Source organism: Bos taurus, chromosome 6 (assembly GCF_002263795.3).
Source record: "Bos taurus isolate L1 Dominette 01449 registration number 42190680 breed Hereford chromosome 6, ARS-UCD2.0, whole genome shotgun sequence".
NCBI lineage: Eukaryota > Metazoa > Chordata > Mammalia > Artiodactyla > Bovidae > Bos > Bos taurus.
In genome coordinates this window covers 115,255,914-115,273,829 of record NC_037333.1, presented here as the reverse complement: position 1 = coordinate 115,273,829, position 17,916 = coordinate 115,255,914, and positions in this window count along the sequence as shown.

Here is a 17,916-nt window from a genome sequence, read left to right as displayed (position 1 = left end):
GGGCAAAGGCTAACAGAGTTTGCCAAGAGAATTCATTGGTCATAACAAACACCCTCTGCCAACAACACAAGAGACAACTCTACACGTGGACATCACCAGGTGGTCAACACCGAAAGTACACTGATTATATTCTTTGCAGCTGAAGATGGAGAAGCTCTACACAGTCAGCAGAAACAAGACTGGGAGCTGACTGTGACTACGTGACCATCACACTATATAATTCTGGGCCATTTCGTCACCCTCTAAGGGCTGACTGGGGCTCCGATCATGAAATCCTTATTGTGAAATTCAGACTTAAATTGAAGAAAGTAGGGAAAACCACTAAACCATTCAGGTCATACCTAAAACAAATCCCTTATGATTATACAGTGGAAGTGACAAATAGATTCAACAGATTAGATCTGATAGACAGAGTGCCTGAAGAACTATGGACAGAGGTTCATGACATTTGACAGGAGGTGGTGATCAAAACCATTCCTAAGAAAAAGAAATGCAAAAAGGCAAAATGGTTGTCTGAGGAGACCTTAAAAATAGCTGAGAAAAGAAGAGATGTGAAAAGCAAAGGAAAAAAGGAAAGATATATCCACCTGAATGCAGAATTCCAAAGAATAGCAAGGAAAATTAAGAAAGCCTTCCTCAGCGATCAATGCAAAGAAATAGAGGAAAACAGTAGAATGGAAAGACTAGAGATCGCTAGAAAATTAGAGATACCAAGGAAACATTTCATGCAAAGATGGACTCTATAAAGGACAGAAATGGTATGGACCTAACAGAGGCAGCAGATATTAAGAGGCAGTAAAAATACAAACAAGAACTATAAAAAAAAGACCTTCATGACCCAGATAACCACGATGGTGTGATCACTCACCTAAAGCCAGACATCCTGGAATGTGAAGTCAAGTGGGCCTTAGGAAGCATCACTATGAACAAAGCTAATAGAGGTGATGGAATTCCAGCTGAGCTATTTCACGTCGTAAAAGATGATGCTGTGAAAGTGCTGCACTCAATATGCCAGCAAATTTGGAAAACTCAGCTGTGGCCGCAGGACTGGAAAAGGTCAGTTTTCATTCCAATCCCTAAGAAAGTCAATGCCAAAGAATGTCCAAACTACCGCACAATTGCACTCATCTCACACGCTAGCAAAGTAATGCTCAACATTCTCCAAGCCAGGCTTCAGCAGGACGTGAACCGAGAACGTCCAGATGTTCGAGCTCGATGTAGAAGAGGCAGAGGAACCAGAGATCAGATCGCCAACATCTGCTGGATCATAGAAAAAGCAAGCGAATTCCAGAGAAACATCTACTTCTGCTTTGTTGACTATGTCAATGCCATTGACTGTGTGGATCACAACAAACTGTGGAAAACTCTTCAAGAAATGGGAATACCAGACCACCTGACATGCCTCCTGAGAAATTGATATGCAGGTCAAGAAGCAACAGTTAGAACTGGACATGGAACAACAGACTGTTTCCTAATTGGGAAAGGAGTATGTCAAGGCTGTATACTGTCACCCTGCTTAACTTATATGCAGAGTACATCATGTGAAATGCCAGGCTGGATGAAACACAAGCTGGAATCAAGATTGCTGGGAGAAATATCAATAACTTCACATATGCAGATGACACCACCCTTATGGCAGAAAGTGAAGAGGAACTGAAGATCCTCTTGATGAAAGTGAAAGAGGAGAGTTGAAAAGCTGGCTTAAAACTCAACATTCAAAAATTAAGATCATGGCATCTGGTCCCATCACTTCATGGCAAATAGATGGGGAAACAATGGAAACAGTGAGAGACTTTATTTTCTTGGGCTCCAAAGTCACTGCAGGTGGTGATTGCAACCATGAAATTAAAAGGCACTTGCTCCTTGGAAGAAAAGCTATGACCAACCTAGACTGCATATTAAAAAGCAGAGACATTACTTTGCCAACAAAAGTTTGTCTAGTCAAGGCTGTGGTTTTTCCAGTGGTCATGTATGGATGTGAGAGTTGGACTATAAAGAAAGCTGAGCACTGAAGAATTGATGCTTTTGAACTGTGGTGTTGGAGAAGAGTCTTGAGAGTCCCTTGGGCTGCAAGGAGATGCAACCAGTCGATCCTAAAGGAAATCAGTCCTGAATAGTCATTGGAAGGACTGATGCTGAAGCTCCAATACTTTGCCCACCTGATGCAAAGAAGTGAGTCATTGGAAAAGACCCTGATGCTGGGAAGGACTGAAGGCAGGAGGAGAAGGGGACGACAGAGGATAAGATGGTTGGATGGTATCACTGACTCAATGGACATGAGTTTGAGCAAGCTCTGGGAAATAGTGAAGGGACAGGGAAGCCTGGCGTGCTGCAGTTCTTGGGGTTGCAAAGAGTCGGACACAACTGAGCGACTGAACAACAACAAGTGGGCACTTGATCTTTCTGGTGGCAGCTGTTCTGGGTGGATGTTTGGAGCTGTTCTGGTGGATGACAGGTGACAGGTTCCGTTTTCTCTCCTCTGACCACCAGGGATGCTGCTCCTGGGGGCCCTCCTCGGAGTGTCTTGTCACTGGCCTTGGCCAGCTGTCTCCACCCTGAGAAGCAGTAAGTCGGAAGGTTGATCAGGAAGAGGGGTGTCCTGCCTCCTCATCAAGGCTGGGATCATCCACCCCCTCCTGTCCCCAAACTTTTCGGGGGCTCTGCCTCTTCTGGAAATGGGACGACTACCTGGGTGGGGGCAGGGCAGAGCGCTCGTTTGCCTGAGCCGCACGTGGCCCGGGCTCCAGGCCTGTGTGATTGTCGTTGGCTTCACTGCGGAGTCTTGCCTCTTTGGTGCTGTTTCACCAAGTGGCCACCATCCTTCTGTCCCCGTGCCAGTGTTTTACCGTTGTTATCACAGACACCGGTGTTCCGGTGGACATGTGCTGTTACCTCCGGTCTCTGCCAGGATGCGAGGCCCAGGGTCGGAGCAGCCCCGTGTATGATCTTCTTCAGAGCTCACCCTGCCTCACTTTCCATCGAGTGCTGACTCGGACTGTGGCACGGATGGGCAGCCTGGGCTGTGTCCTGCTCACGGCGCTGGGGTTGTGGCGATGGTGAGGAGAAGCGTCCTGGCCGCTTGTAGATTAGGACCTACTGGCTGAGGGCGTGGGGAGGGCGCCCACTGCCAACCCACTGTGCGCTCTCAATGGGATTCTGCAGGGAAGAGGACCCGTCTGTCTGTCCGTCCATCACGTGCCCCCAGCTCCGGGTCCAGGCCTGAGCCCATCGGCCCCTGGAGCCGTGAGGCCAGACCTCAGCTAGGCTGCTGCGTTGCTCCTGAGAACATGTCGGCCGTGTGCATGGAGAGGAGAGGAGGGAATGGCTGGGAGCCCGGCCACTTCCCTCTCCTGCCACAGGGCGCGAGGTCTGGGGTGGGCACAAGGAGCAGCGGAGGGTGCCACACCTGAGTGAGGCCCTTGAGCCCATCCACAGCCCCAGGAGGACAGTACCACTGCGCCCATCTTACAGCTTGGCAAGGCGAGGCCTCGGGGAGCAGCACGCGTCCAGGAGGCCGCCGAGCCCCAAACCGGGGCAGGGGGCTCCCTCACCCCGCCCCCACAGGGCTTCCCCACCGATGCAAACCCCGGTGGGGGGGCCTCAGTGGCCAGGCCTCCCTCACTCTGCCCCCACGGGGCTTCCCCACCGACGCACTTTCTTCAGCCTCTGTAAACACAGTTCCCGAAAGCTGGTGACAACTGAAGCCCTGGACACTTTAGTGAGAGTACGTTCACCTTTCTCCCTGAGCAGAAACACCAGGAGCCAAGGCTCAAGTCCAAGTCCCCACCCTCTGCGTGGCCGAGGGGAACTGAGCCCCGGGGACAGAGGGGGGACCGCCCCTCAACCAGCGGCCACGGATGTTGGCGTGTGATTGGTCCTGGGCCTCTCCAAGTGTTTTTTTCCAAAATTGTTAAAAATAACAGTCCTGATTCAATTTCACTCCCAAGTATGCACAGGCTGGCACTGCGGGAGGAATGTGCGTCATGGACTCCGGCTGGTCAGGAGGGGCCTGGGCTCAGAATAGGCCCAAGGCTACCAGCCCTGTGGACAGAAAGTAATAACCCCACGGCCCCGGGGCGCTGTGTCCGTCACCCCACCTCACGCACGTGTGCACACACGCAGGCATGCACGTGCACTCCATGGCACGCTCACACTTGCCCCCAAATACCACCCCTCCCCCTGCACACAGGCATGCTCAAGCTTGCATCCACATTCCCAGGGGCCCTATCTCCCCTGGTTCTCACACCCCACCCCAGGACCCCTCTCTCTGCCTTAGCACACCCTCCAGCATGCCCAACCCCACCCCAAGGTCAGGGTGCCTGACTCGACTCCCAGGGCCCTGCCGTCAGCTACACCAGCCCCCTGGGGTCTGCACCTGGCCCAGCCTCCCTGTCCCAGCAGCTCCCCATTCTTCTACCCTCTGTCCACGGCCCCTGGATGGGAGCCCCTGCAGTACCCACCTCTCCTCCAACCCTTGACCCTGTGTCTCTCAATCCTGTCCTTCCCTTCAGCTGCCACCCCCACCCCAGCCTGGACCTGAGCCTGGAACCAGTTGAATTTCCCTTCCCGTGTTTGTTAGCAGATCAGAATCAGGTTGGATGTCCAACCGTGGTGCATATGAGCATGTGTGTGTCGGTGTGTGCACACGTGTCTCTGTGTGCACATGTCTGTGTGTGCATGTGCACCAGTGTGCGTGTCAGTGTGTACATGCATGTATCCATGTGTGCATGTGTGTGCACACGTGTCTCTGTGTGCATGTGCATCAGTGTTTGTAGTGTGTGGACAGGTGTCTCTGTGTGCATGCGCATCAGTGTGCGTGTGTGCCTGTGTGCATGTGTCTGTGTGTGCACGTGCACCAGTGTGCGTGTGTGTCAGTGTGTACATGTATGTGTCAGTGCATGCATGTGTGTACGTGTGTGTCAGTGTTTGCACATGTGTCTATGTGTGCTTGTGCATCAGTGTGCATGCATGTCGGTGTGTACATGCATGTATCCATGCGTGCATGTGTGTGCACACGTGTCCCTGTGTGCGTGTGCACTCCTACCCACACGTAAACGCTGCGTGCCTGCACTGTGTGCACACGTATGGTTGCACGCGTGCAGGGCATTTTCTGGGAGGAACACCTTGCTCTTTCTCATCCGCTGCCCAGCCTGGTAACCAGAGCCCAGCATCAGCTTGTGACTAAGGCACACTCTTACCACTGTGGGCATTTCAGGTTTGGGAAACTTCCCGATGGTCATGTAGCATTCTCCCCGAATACGGTCTCCTTTTCCTGCATGTTCTCTTTCACTTTTTGCCGGCGTTCCAGCTCTGATTTCTTTCAGGCTCCAGTACCCAGGCATTGGGGTGTTTGCGCTCTTCTGGACTATGACTCACGTCAGTCCTGATGAGTCCCAGCCCGTCCTGGGCAGATCGGCCGATGAAGGAAAGCTGTGCGGCGGCCAGGACCCTCCCGTCGCTCTAGCCGACGAGGCCTGGGGGCCAGGGGGTGGTCCAGGGCTCCAGGCCAGCGGCAGGAGATGCTGAGGGTGGTCCAGCTCCGAGGTCGGGAGGGGTCCGAGCCCACGGCCCCCGCGGCCCTGCAGGCTGCGCTGCTCTCAGGAGCTGGTGTCTGCCTTCTCGTTCGGTTTGATCCCCCTGGAGTCTTCCCATTCTGTAAGGTCACAATGCCCTTTCAGAGAGGAGAAAAATGAGGTGTGGTGGTCCTTAGCCCGCCACATAATACAGAGCTCTGACCCGCAGCCTCCAGCACCCAGCAAGGCTGGTGGGCACAAGCCCCTGAGCCCACTGCCAGCAAACCCACCGCCAACATTCAATTGAGCAGAGAGGAGGTGCTGTCTCCAAGGGGCCCCACCAGACTCCAGGGCTCGAGGCTGGGTGGTGCCCTCCCAGTGGAGCCGACCTCCCCTTGGAATGCTGAGGACCCTCCTCCTGCAGCGAGTCCACCAGGGAAGGAAGGGGCCACGTAGTGACTGGATGGGCTCCAAGGTGGAGGGCAGAGCCCCCGCCCCATACTCCCCTGAAACAGGACCACAGAGGGGGAAAAGAAGGACATGACAGGCCCAAGGCCACAGGCCGAGAAGGTGCACCCACAGGACACAGCCCCGCGGAGAAGGGGCCAGCGAGGTGGATGTGGGGGTGAGGCAGCCAAGAGCCAAGACGCTGGGAGAGGCAGGAGGTTTCCTCCCCGGGAGCCTCCCCTCGGCGATGATCCCTGCCTTGCCGATACCTGGGGTGGGACTTCCGGCCTCCAGGACTGTGAGAGAATCAATGTCTGCTGTTCTAAACCTCCAGCTTGTGGTCATTTGCCCAGCAGCCCTCTGTCCTCTGAACTGTGCACCTTCCCCGTTCCTGTGCTGAAAGCCCTAATGATGTGTGACTGTGTCTGGAGATGGGACCTCTGGAGGTCATTAACATGAGGTGCGGTGATACATGTGGGGCCCCGATCTCACGGGATGGTGGTCTTTTTTAAAAAAAAGATTTATTTATCTCTGGCTGCACTGGGTCTTTGTTGCTGCATGCGGGCTTTCTCTCGTTGCGGAGAACGGGCTTCGTTGACCTGAGGCATGTGGAATCTTCCCCAAACAGGGATCGAAACTGTGTCCCTTGCATCGGCAGGCAGATTCCTAACCACTGAGCCACCAGGGAAGCCCAGGACTGTGGTCTTATGAGTAGAGAAAGAGGGAGAAAGATTTGCCCACTTCACACCCCTCTCTGCCCTGAAGACACGGCCAGGATGGGAGCCATTAACCAAGACCCCGGCTGTGGAGCTGACACGTGGGCTTCACCAGCTCCTTTGAGTTTCCTCCTAGGGTTCAGATGTCCAAAAGGAAGGGGATGGGTCAAAGGTCATGCACTCTCCTCTGGGTCCTGGTGCAGAACACTGCACTGTTTCCTGGAGACCCGCTGTGGGAGACTCTTCTGCACCCCGTTCTTGCCGCCTGGACCACCCCTCTGGGAGGCGGAGTCGAGGCTGGACACGGCCCGTCTCCCTCCAGGGGGTCATGACACCTGTGCTCCGGTGACTTGAGTCTGGACAGGACAGCAGGTGATAGATGGAGGTTTCCCTGCACTGGGGACCTGGGCTCGCGGTGAAGTCTCTAGGTCTGTCTCCGCCTCCTCCTGACAGTGGGCGCCGGGGCCCTGGCTGCCAGAGGGAGCCCCACCCCAGGGGGCTCTCTGGGCCCTCGGCCTGGGTAACTGCAGCTGACGATTCCATCCTTCCCCTCCCTCCCCCTGCCTCTCCCTTCCTCTGCCTCCCACCGCTTCCTTCCTCTCTTTTTCTCTCCGACTTGTCAATTCAGTTATTTTTTTGGCATACAAAAGGTTTAATTTTCTGTAGTCAAATCCATCAATCTTTTCATTTGTGCCTCGATTCACTTTAAGTGAGGAAAGGCCCCCCACCCCCAGGGATCTGTGAAAGCCGCCTACTTGAGCTCGGGGGCGCTCGGGGTCTGGTGCACATGTGCGGTTGCGCGGGGTGGGGAGCGCTCTGCTCTGAGCGCTCGGGGGTCCCAGGGGAGGCCCCTCAGTCCCCCTTTCTCTGGCAGGTGCAGGGGAGTGCGCTTCTCTCAGCCCTCCCACTCCAAGTTCTTGGCTCCCTGCTGGCTCCCATGGGGGCCTGCACCGAAGCCTGGCTGTCTGCTCCCCGTTTAAGACACGTTGTCCTCTGGAGAGACACCCCCCTGCCGCCCAGGCCGGCCTCTGCAGCTCCAGCCCCGAGCCCAGCACGGGCCGAGGACAGCCAGGCCAGTGATGAAAGGTGCTGCGTGCCCGGGGTCTCTGTGGGCTGGTGTGTGGAGTTAGTCTCACAGTTAGCTGAGGGTGTGCCGTGTGCCGACTCTGTCCCAGGCTCTGGGAACCCGGGGCGCGGGGTGCGGTGGGCGGAGGGCACACATGAACCTTGACCCCTGGGAGCAACTTGGGCGCAGGCTGTGCTTGCCGCGGAGGCCGGTGGGCGCTAGCTGGCCCCGCCCCTCCGGCCCCGCCCTCCGGCCCCGCCCCTCCCTTCCTTCCCTTCTGCGCACGCCTCTGTTGGTTTCTCTTTTTTTCCTCCCAGACGGCTGTTCATTTTTATTTTTACTTATTTTTATTTTTAAATTTAGTTTAATTTTATTTTGGCCGCACCTTGAAGTAGTCAGTTCCTCTCCGACCTGGGATCAAGCCTGAGCCCCCTGCAGTGGGAGTGTGGAGTCCTAACCACTGGACTGCCAGGGAGGCCTCCTCTGTTAGTTTCTACTTGCTGCTACAAAACCAGTTTCCACAATCTCAGTGGCTTAAAACAACTCAGACCAAGGATCAAACCCATGCCCCCTGCAGTGGAAGTGTGGGGTCCTAACCACTAGACCACGAGGGATTTCTCTACAGTGCGTATGATTTTTAAGTACACTGGACGGAATATTTAGAAGTATACTGAAATATTTGGGGGGAAGATCATGTTAATCAGATCAGTTCAGTCACTCAGTCATGTCTGACTCTTTGCAACCCCATGAACCACAGCACGCCAGGCCTCCTTGTCCATCACCAACTCTTGGAGTTCACCCAAACCCATGTCCACTGAGTCGGTGATGCCATCCAACCGTCTCATCCTCTGTCGTCCCCTTCTCCTCCTCCCTTCAATCTTGCCTAGCATCAGGGTCTTTTCAAATGAGTCAGCTCTTCCCATCAGGTGGCCAAAGTATTAGAGTTTCAGCTTCAACATCAGTCCTTCCAATGAATACCCAGGACTGATCTCCTTTAGGATGGACTGGTTGGATCTCCTTGCAGTCCAAGAGACTCTCAAGAGTCTTCTCCAACATCACAGTTCAAAAGTATCAATTCCTTGGTGCTCAGCTTTCTTTATAGTCCCAACTCTCACATCCATACATGACTACTGAAAAACCATACCCTTGATGAGACAGATCTTGGTAGTCTAGGAGATCTAATCAGTCCATCCTAAAGGAAATCAACCCTGAATAGTCATAGGCAGGAGGTGAAGGGGATGACAGAGGATGAGATGGTTGGATGGCATCACTGACTCAGTGGACATGAGTTTGAGTAAACTCCAGGAGTTGGTGATGGACAGGGAGGCCTGGCGTGCTGCAGTCCATGGGGTAGCAAAGAGTCGGACACAACTGAGCAACTGAACTGAACTGAGTCTCAGGCCAGGCGTTCAGAATCAGTGTCTCTGGGGAAGCCCGCATGGGGGAGGGGTGCTCCCTCCCAGAGGCCCCCGGGGGCCCACCCCCCACCTTCCAAGCCCAGCGCTCTGCTCTCTGCTGCCCTCATCAAGGCCTCTCTCTCACTCCCACCTCTAGCCTCCCTCTGATGACGATCCTGTGGTCATGTGCCCCCCCCACCCCTGTGAATCTAGGGAGACCTCCCTCCCAGGACCCTTCACCACATCACATCTGCAGGGTCCCCCTGGTCACGTGAGGTGACAGGTTCGAGGGATCTGGACACGGGGGACGGTGTCTTTGTTCAGCCCACTTCAGGCCCTTGTGACATGGTCCTGTTGGCTGTGGAGTCAGCCAGAGATGCTCAGGAGGGGTGGGTGCAGAGCAGATCCCCCAGGGAAATGCCCCTGCCTCCTGGAGCCTCGGGAACCCACGCTGGCGAGTTTCCCCACCTCTTTCCCTTGATCCCGAGCACATGGGGAGCTGCAAGGCGGGGAAGCAGGGGTCATACCAGGCTCCCCCCACCGGGTGCAGGCTCAGCTGCAGGACCCTTTGGCCCAAGTGTGCTTCACTGTGGGCAGGGGCAGCTGCTGGAGCCCCCTGAGGGTCTCAGATTAGGAGTGTGTGTGTGAGTGTCTGTGTGTGTGCAGCTATGTGTGCACCTGCGTGTGGCAGGGTGTGTGTGTGTGTGTGTGTGTGTGTGTGTGTGTGTGTGGCGTGTCTGTCTTTGGGGTGTGGATGTTGGGTCTTGACTCTCAGTCTCTGCATTGTGCTCCATGTACAGTGAGCCCCTACATACAAACGAGTTCCGAGCCGAGAGTGTGTTCGTAAGTCCAATTTGATTATAAGCCCAGCAAAGTGAGCCCAGGTACCCAACTAACACGATCGGCTATATAGGACTATCCTGTAATAGGTCTATAATACTTTCCACAAATAATACATGAAAGACAAACACCAAAAATAAACATTTTAAATCTTACAGCCCAGTACCTTGCAAAGTACAGTGAGTAGTCCAGAACAGCAGTGGGCACACAGGGGCTGGCATCCGGTGAGTGGACAAGAAGAGCCGCTGACTGGAGCGGGGAGAGGAGGCGGGAGGTGGCAGAGACGAGGGGGCGGCAGCAGCAGGAGGCGGGGCGAGCTGCAGTGCCACTCATGCTTGACGCTGAGGGCACAGCGTCTGGCTCCTTGCTGGATACAAGTCTGTCGACTCCTAAAAAAATGACCCAGTGACATCTGGGTGGTAGCTCTATTTTTCTCATCGTAGAGGACTCAGTAGCGCCGGATTGTGCACTGAACGGCTGCTGCGAACTTCGTGCACCATCTGCATTTGGGTCCAACGCCCCAAGAGCTCACAGTGCCTCCTCAAGTGAAGAAAATCCCCTGGCGCTTCCTGCACCGCGAATGCCTTGGCTTCTTCACTCACTTCTTCCTCTCGTCTCTCCTCGTCCTTTCTCCAGGCCTCCAACCCCATCGGGTCTTTACTATGAGCTCCTTGAGTTACGGGCTGACAGTACCACGCGGTGAGGTACACAGAAGCGCAGACCCCTGGACAGGACGCACGCGCGGGACAGAGTGCGCCAGACACGGGCACTAACACGCATGAGCGAACATGCGCACACGTGTTCCCCTCTTTGAAAGTTCACAGTTTGAAGGTTCGTATTAGGGGGACTTTCTGTATTAGATCCCACGGGGACTTCCCTGGTGGCTCAACTGGTAAAGACTCTGCCTACAATGTGGGAGACCTGCGTTCAATGCCTGGGTTGGGAAGATCCCCTGGAGAAGGGAACGGCTATTCACTCCAGTATTCATGCCTGGAGAATCCCCATGGACAGAGGAGCCTGGCGGGCTACAGCCCATGGGGTCCCAAAGAGTCGGACTCCACAGAGCGACTAAGCACAGCACACAGCGTCTGTCCCGTGGAGCCCCCAGCTGGCCAGCTGCGTACAAGCTCCAGGAGCTGTTGTCACCAAGCACATCCCAGGGAAGAGCGGCCTGCGGGCTGTTCAAGGTCCCACATGTGGGGTGACGGGTGAGCCGGGACCCTCCTGGCTCTGCTCACCACCTCTCGCAAGAGAGAGCCTGATCACGAATTGGACAGTTAGTGGAGAGGGGACGGGAGACCCCTGCCCAGTGGGTGAGGGTGCTAGATTGTACCCTGAGGTGCGGCAGACCATGTGCCAAGGCACTGGCTGGCAGGTGGGGTCCCGTGGGCAAGGCCCGGGGATGGGCGGTGTTGGCTGAGGCAGGAGGCTCTCTGTCTGGGCAGGCGATGGCCCCATCCATTTTGTGTGGCCAGAGAGCCCCTGGACAAAGCACGGAGGGCGAAACGTCAGTGGGAGGAGTTCCTCCCACAGGCCATGTTACTTCCCCGGTGCCACCTCCTCCAGGAAGCCTGCCCTGGTCTCCCTGGCAGGGTGGGGCACGTCCCTTGCTCCTGGCGCAGCATCACCGTGTCGCCATCATCTCTCTCTGGGTGGCCTCTCTCCCTGGAGGTTGGGGACTGTGTGCGGGCCCTGGCTCTGTGTCCGGTGGGGGGCTCTGCACGGGTCTGGGAGTTGGTTGTCAGTGGAGCAGATGGTCAGGGAGCCCAAGGAAGTGGGGTGGTGGGGAAGGGAGAGGAGGCAGGGTCCTGCCTTGCCCTGGAGGACGTCCTCAGGGAGCCACAGCCGCAGGCGTTCTGGGTCAGGGGGCACGGGCCCAAGTGGGGAGGGAGGGGACAAGCAGGAAGTCACTTTCCCTCACCGACGAGATGGCCCTGATTCCTGGTGGAGAGAAGGGACCTGCTTCCTCCCCATTTTCTCAGCTCCAGTGCTAGCCGGCCGCCTCTCACTCCCTATGATGGCTGCACGGGGGCCAGCGGGGAAGGGGGACCATCCTTTCCTGTTTCCGTGGAAACTGGTGGGGTCCACCAGTGTTCCAGCCAGGCCGGGGGGCTCCCCCAGGAGAAGACCAGCAGGATGACCTCAGCCTGAAGCCCCCGGGGCCGGGCTGGGGCCTCCACGCGTGCCTCAGCCTCTTCCCGTAAGGACAGCGGTTGGAGGCGGGGAGGTGGTCCTGGGACATCATGGGGGGCCTGGGCCCAGAGAACAGGATCCCAGAATCAGGGAGTTTTGAAAGGATCTGGGGGGAAGGAAGAGATGGGGAGAAAGAACTTCCCTGGAGGCGTCAGAGCAGCCAGAGGAAACCCCCTGACACATGACCCCTCCACCCGGCTGTTCCCACAGCACGGGGCTCCCTGGGGGCAGTGGCGTGGCCAGCAGGCTGCCTGCCAATCAGAGCTCTGTCCCTGAGGACCAGGTAAAAGCAGGAAGGATTCACGCGCTGGTGGAGGGGCAATCAGTGGGCATCCAAGGCCAGGGAAAGCCCCAAAGGCTCCGGGAACCCAGGCCAAGAGTCCCTCTGTGTAAACAGGATCTGTGAGGCTCGGGGTGGGGTGGGGCTGTCCCAAGTCAGGAGCAGAGTGAGGGTAACCCAGCGGCTCTGCCCAGCTGGGGGCTTCTATGAATTTACCTCCACAGGGACTGTGGAGAGGGCAGGAGGAGCAGGGCCCCGCCTCTGGGTGCTCATCGGCACTGAGCAGATCATCCAATGGAAATATTCACTGGATTTCCTGGCCACTCAGGGAACACCCCTCCCTGCCCACCTCCAGCCTCGTCCTCAAGCACCTGGATCCTTGTGGTGGTTCTGAGCATCCTGCTGTAAGGAAGAGTTAGTACAAGGTGAAACTCCAAGGAGGGGTTGCCAACGTTGTGAAAACCCGTCAGGTTTCTTGGATGAATGAGAGCGAAGTGGGAAACGGTCCCCACTCATGGCCAAGAGGGATTGGTGAGGGTGTGTGTATCGGTCAGCTGCTGCTGTGTAAGGACCATCATGCAGCCTCTGAGTGGTACGGTGGGAAGAGACCGAGGGAGCCCTGGCGGATGAGGGGAGACCCTTGGGCCACAGACAAAGCCCTTCTGATGTTTGCAGATGGCGCTGTTGATGATCGTGCCTGGAAAGTCAAATCAGAGAACGATGAGAAATCTATCGCCTTCCAGCCCCAGAGCTTCACCTGAACGCTCGCAAATATCCCCAAACCAACCAGTGACTCTTTTGTCCGTTTTAAGGAGTAGCATTTAATTGCCATGGTGACCGTGAGCTTGCTAAGTGCAAAAGAAAATAAGCTTGTTTCTCCAGCTTTGGTTTCCCGCTGAGGGTGTAACAGCCCCACCAAGCAGAGTGGCTGCGATGATCTGCTGCGATGTGGTCTCTGGTTTCCAGGGCGCTCTCTGAAGACGGAGTCGTCTCTCACGCACTCACCCTGGGCTGATGACCCGGGGAGGGGTGGCCGCGGGCCGGGCTCTGGAAGCTGCCCAAGAGGGGTGAAATATTCCAGCGGCGAGTCCAGGTGCCAACAAGAGTGAGTTTTATTCTCTCTGGTCAGATTGGACAGGTGCGTGGAGGCCGGGGGTGCTGTGCTCAGGCGTGTGAACAGAGGCAGCCTGGGAGCGTCTCCTCCGCTGCCTTCTCGTTAGACAGAAACCGGGTCCAGTTAAAGAGCCCAAAAGGAGGGTGGCTGGAGGCGCAGCAGGGACTGGCTAGACCAACGGGAGCCAACGACTGACGCTAAAGCAGGAGTAAAATGTGAAGGTGGTTACTGGAAGCAAGATGGTGAATATCAGCACTAATGATGAAGTTTAATTCACGGGAGGAGGGGGCTCTAAAACATGAGAGAAGTCAGCCAAGGCAGGGGCCCGGGCGATCGCAGCTGCGCCCTCTGACAGCGCAGCAGTAAGGGGCCCTGGGGAAGCCCCAGCACCACCAGGAGCCCCCGAGACCCAAACGCCGCTCGCTCCCTGTCAGCAGAGTCAGCGGAAGAAGGAGACGGTTTTGATAAAACTGAAGTAAACAAGTTCAGAAATAAAAGGTCCGCGGAGGTGATAATTAAACTTGAGCTGGCTCTTTGAAAACATTCTGTAAAATGAACAAGCCCTGGAAAACGTGATGGGGAAGAGTCAGCCCTCTTCCGCCCCGGAAAAAGCGGAGGCAGGTGGGGTCGAGGGCTCGCTGGGCTCAGGTGGTGGGGGGGGCCTCTCCCTGCACCAAGGTGCCCCTGGTCCGGGTCATTCTCATCTCTCCAGCTAGAGCTGGTGGCAGAGACACAGCTGAGCTTGGAGGAGATGTGGGTCAGAGCAGACACTAAAAGGGGACAGTGAACCAGAGGGGAGAGGATGGAGCCTCGGAACCACGAGGGACGTCCATCCTGGCAAAGCTCCACGTGTCCACAGCTTGCTGGGGACATGATCACGAAAACCAGCATCATGAGCAGTAGGCAGCCTGGGTCAGAGCCCCCACCCCAGGCCATGGGAGTGTGGGAACCTTTGCCAGCATGTCCCCAAAGCCCGGCCCACCCAGGAGAGGCTGGAGCGGGGGGCGGGGGTGGTCCCTGTCACCGCACGGCACGGGCCAGCTGCAGTGGATGCCCGAGAGGATCCTGTAGTCGAGACCCCAAGCGACAGGCCTTAATCACTGAGCACAGGGAGGTCAGGGACGTGAGAGCAGGTGACGGGTTCTGATGAGTTTTGTGAGGTGTGGCCCGGGCAGTCTCTAAGGCCCACCGGTGGGGTGCCACCGGCAGGGCTGGGGCTTCGGAGACCCTCGCTTAGGGGGTCCATGCTCGGGGGTGTCCGTCCTCTGAGGGTCCACTCTCAGGGGAGCTCAGGATGGATCTGACGCTCTGCCGTCCCCACCTCGATTGTTGGCGGGTTTCGGACAACAGCCCTGCATTTTCATTCATCGCAGGGTTCTTGTGACGTGAGGGTTTCCGCCTCACTCACAGATGGGGATGGAGCAGGGCTTCTCTGACGTGGGATGCTGAGTGGCTGGGGCATGAGTCCCAGGAGGGCAGGGAGGGGGCCCTGTGCAGGGCATCCTGGAGGGGGTGGCTGTCATGGGGGTGCCCCCAGCCCCAGCAGGTACCACCCTTTTTCTCCCCGAGAGTCTGCTCAATGGACAGCAGCTCCTGGGGCAGGGGCAGGCCTCCCCTCCCCAGACCACGCCCCCTCCCCAGACCACGCCCCCTCCCCAGACCACGCCCCCTCCCTAGACCCAGACCCTAATGGGTCTGGAGGGCATACTCAGAGACGCCTGATGGGGCATGGGTGAGGGTGGGGGCCGGAGGTCCTGGAGGGGGAGACACGCCCTGGGGTTTCCCCCTGGTGGAGGAAGGCTGGGAGGGAGCAGAGGCCCGGTCCCTGCCCAGGAGGACCCTTTCCGGGAGCCAGTTCTTCTTCAGACAGCGGACCCCTCTGAACCGCGGGCAGATGTGCCTCATTGGCATGCCAGGGCCCTCTCGGCTCACTGCACAGCCAGCGCCCAGAGATCTGATTTCAAGATCGTTACTGAGAAGTCCAGCTTTCCTGTAAGCATGAGTTATTACTCGGGAATCAAAGCCCAAGTGAAGGAAGATGACAAAAATCTGCTGTCTGCCAAACACGTCTGCTGGGGGGTGGAGGGCGATAAACACTGCCAAGGCTGTCTCCTGCGCACTGGCGCCGTGACCAGATGAAACCGGTTCAGCCGATCCCCGGCGGGCATGGGCTAGTTCTGGGCACTTGGTGCGGGGAGGGGGGAATACCAAAATTCGTGATTGGAGTCCATGGCATTGCTTGAGAGGCAGACTGGGTCAATGGAGGAGGTCATGGGGGCTCAGACCACCTTAGGTCTCAGGACAGCCAGGCGTCCAGCTGTGTGCTCGCTCCCCTCCCCCCACTTCATCCATCCATCATCCGCCCATCCGTGGAGCACAGGAGCTATCTGAGTGCACAGCCTGTGCGAGTGATTGGTCCGGAAAGAGCCTTGTGGGAGAGATGGGTGGGGGAATTTCTGAGAGGACGGGGCAGCCTGGGAGGCACAGGAGGGCAGAGGAGGCTCCCAGCACAGCGGGCAGTGAGGAGGGAAGAAGGCTTTTGTGGGAAGGGGTCCTACGCTGAGTCTCGCTGAACAGGGCAGGCGAGGGCCCAGGTGGGTGGGAACCACAGAGCAGACGGGGGTGGGGGGCCCGTGAGCAGGGTGTGGAGGCCAGACCCAGGCACCCAGAGCATCCTGCACTGCTAGGAAAGGAGGAGACAGGGACCCAGCTGGCAGAGGCCACAGTTCCTGAGACAGAGGGGTGCCGGGACATTGTCCTGTGGCCTGGGAGCCTCTGCAGAGTTCAAACGTGGAGTGGGAGATAAAGGTTTAGAAAGGCCCACGGGTGAAGTGCTAACACAGAACAGAGCTCAGCAAACCTTTCTGCACGGGCAGGACGCTGGGTCTTTTGGTTTTCTCATCTGCGCCCCGTGGGAAGGATGACGCAGGCTGGACGGGTGCCGGGGTGCCCGGGGTGGTCAGCTTTACTGAGAGACTCTGGCATCGGCCAGGTTTGCCCTCCAGCCCTCTTTCGCCTGAGTCTGAGGGGCCCCTCTCCGGGGGGCTATGCTGTGGACTGACCCCCACCCAGCGCAGCCGACCTTGCCATCTCGAGGGCTTGTCTGGCCCTGCACTAGGTCTGCCCTGTCCCCCGGCACCTCCCCGTCCTCACCCCTGCCGTCGCCCTGCCAGCCCTGGAGGCCGCATGTGGGCAGTGATGAGCCCTGCCCTGTCTGAACTGTGGATTCATCACCGCCAGCTCCTCAGTTCAGTTCAGTTCAGTCGCTCAGTCGTGTCTGACTCTGTGACCCCATGGACTGCAGCATGCCAGCCTCCCTGTCCATCACCAGCTCCCAGAGCTTGCTCAAACTCATGTCCATTGAGTTGGTGATGCCATCCAACCATCTCATCTTCTGTCATCCCCTTCTCCTCTTGCCTTCAATCCTTCCCAGCATCAGGGTCTTTTCCTATGAGTCAGCTCTTCACATCAGGTGGCCAAAGTATTGGAGTTTCAGCTTCAGCGTCAGTCCTTCCAATGAATATTCAGGACTGATTTTCTTTAGTATTTATTTGGACTGAGGACTGAGTCATTTGAGAAGACCCTGATGCTGGGAAAGATTGAAGTCAGGAGGAGAAGAGGATGACGGAGGACGAGATGGTTGGATGGCATAACTGATGGGTGGACGTGAGTTTGAGTAGACTCCAGGAGTCGGTGATGGACAGACAGGGAGGGTTTCGTCCAGCGTGTCTGGGAGGCCCTGTCTGCGCTCCATCCATCTCGGGTGGGGGTGGGGGCACTTTACTGGCCGGCTTCCTGGCAGCTACTGCAGCTGCGGAGACCAAATTGGCTATTCATCTTGTGGTCAAAATCCCAGTTGAGCCACGCCGCTGCTGCCGCGGGCATCACACACCAAGCACGCCTCATCTTTGCATACCCCTAAGTCCAGCTCTGTGGACTGAATTCAAAAGCAAAGTGTATGAAGCCCAGCCCACTGTGAGGTCTTCTGTCTCTAAAGCGAAGCTGCTGGCCGTGCATGAGACGCCCGGGCCCGTGGGGGCTCTGGATCTAGAGGGTCCTCCCGTCGGGTCTCGGGGCCACCGGGGTGGAGCCTGGTTAGTTACGCCAAGGTGTTTCTGTCCCCAGTGAGACTCAGAGGGCCACCCTCTAGACTCCATCAGGCCGGTGGGGACAATCTTTAACCGGGTCATAGGTGCCTTGATTGATACTGTCCCTGTGATGACAAGGTTTTAGGGCTCCCAGCTGCTGGATCCTTACTGTTAATTTCCTTGGCATGAAAATGCATCTGAGCTCATTTCAGTCCTGTCCGTGAGCTAAAGAAATCCCCCATTTCAGACAAACAGTTTAAGC